We start from the raw sequence: 2,129 nt of genomic DNA, 5'->3' as shown, positions 1-2,129 counted from the left end.
GAGACCAGCGGGGAGGAGTCAGGGGAGACAGGGCAGAAGTAACCTACAAGTGCAAAAGACTGGTTTTTCGGGGCTGGGTATTCTTACCCCCAACTCAGCTGTGCAGGGCCCTCCCAGTGCACGGCCCTGATAAAATGCTCGAGCAGCTTCACCCTGTTTTCACCAATGGTAAACACCTTCTGGGATGTGAGTTCACTACCTTTCATTTGGTCAGTCTGGCTGGTGATTGGTACTCTTGGAGAAATAAAGTTGAAAAAATCTTCCACCAGCCCCCCAAAATCTTCGTAAAAGTAGAAGACAAAACGGTTTTATTATTGAATAAGCATTTAACCAGCATGTGATGTGGATCACAGGCAATCGGCTAAAGAGAATATAAAGACAGAAGAACTCTCACCCTTTCAAAAAGCCAGGCAGATGCAACCTATTATATTCATGTTCTCAAGATAAATGATAACTAGTCCTTAGGTAAGAGGTGTGACAGCACCATATGTCAGACATAGTTCATCCTAGATTTACTTGGTAATTGGAGTGACCGTCTGTGTTTGCTAACTGCTGTTATCCCGAAGAATAATAACACTTTTCAGATCTCTGTGACTGGTAGATTAGAGCCAAAGGCCCAAGTTAAACTCTCAGAGAGACTGGGAGAAAGGAGCACTATCTTTCTTGGTGTTTACATTTTAAAGAGAGGGCTCCGAGGTCTTTGAGAAAGGCATTCCTGAGTGGCAAACTGACAACAGACCTATTTAGCTTTCAAAAATATTTATGTACATCTCACAAAGAGAATTTACAAGTTTTCTAAAGGAAATGCTCTAAGACAAGCTGTGGAGGGCGCCTCTTTCCCTTTTTACACCAGAGAAAATTCAGCATTTTTTTTTTTTTTTAAGTGTGATCAGAAACTCTGAATGTAATCTAAAGCTTATTTCTGTTCATTTGCTCTCACTGGAGACTGGAGAAGAGCTTGTTATCAACCTCCAAATAATTACTTTGATTTTGAAGATTAAACTTTCTCCTTTAGGCCACTAATTAATTACTCCAGTCATTGTTATCTGAGCCCTTTCTTTTCTCGGTCTGTACACTATATCAACAAATGAAGATGTTTTCAGGCATTTTTAACTAACCATGCAGTGGAGAAAGTCCTTTATGTGAAATACTCTTTGATTCTGAATGGTGATGAATATTAAACAATGTTGATGTTGTGCCCCACTGCCCTGGGCAGGAGGGATAAACAGTAAACATGACAGGCATGGTGCCTTCCCTCCTGGAGCTTACCCTCTGTCAGAGAATCAGACATTTAATACAAAGTAACCAATGTCATGAGTGCTACTCCTGAAGAAATATAGAGTGCTTTGGGACAGCATCTTGAATAAAGTGCCCTACTGTTGGGTGAGGGGACTGACAAACGAAATGGATGCAGTCAGGCTCCCTCCCAGCAAGCTGTGCCATTTCCAGGCAGCCTTAGCTACAGCGTCTTATACAACCTGTAGATTGTGATTGATTATAGTGTGGAGTGGTGGTGGTGGGGAGCTAGAACTGTGCCTGTGCCTTGCCGTGTCCTGCTAGGCCTGAATAAAACTATGTAGCATCTGCCCAGGGCTCCTCGCATATTCTTTCAGCTGCCAGAACTGCGCACCCCAAACTTCGGTACCCCGAACCTGCAGAACACCTACCCTAGCCTGGAACTGTAAGAGGTCAAGTTATGGAAAACCTATAAACCATAGTAGGGATTTGGGATTAAAGATTCAGTTTTTTGGACCTATCCCTAGATACTTTGGTTTTTTGGTTTTGGCTCAACTCAAAAGCCAATATTTTAACAAGCTCCTCTGTAGGACTCTGGTGCAGTTAGTCCCAACACATCCTTTCGAGGCACTCTGAGCTTTATAGCCTTTGAAGGATTTTAAAGGCAGAGATTGAGATAATTGGGTTTGAATGGATTGGTGAAAGTAGGGGACAAGAATTGTGGGTGGTTAGGTGGCTACTGCAGTGGTTAGGGAAAGAATGATGGCGGCTTGGGCATATAGAGCAGTGGACAGTTTTGAGACATTCAGGAGATAGAATAGAATTTTTTGATCCTTTAATTGTGACAGGAGGTGCTGCAGGAGAGGGAGGTATCAAGGTCAGCTCACAGGTTT

Source organism: Pteropus vampyrus, unplaced genomic scaffold (assembly GCF_000151845.1).
Source record: "Pteropus vampyrus isolate Shadow unplaced genomic scaffold, Pvam_2.0 Scaffold110, whole genome shotgun sequence".
Classification (NCBI taxonomy): domain Eukaryota; kingdom Metazoa; phylum Chordata; class Mammalia; order Chiroptera; family Pteropodidae; genus Pteropus; species Pteropus vampyrus.
The sequence above is the reverse complement of the archived record's forward strand: the minus strand, read 5'-3'. Positions refer to the sequence as shown.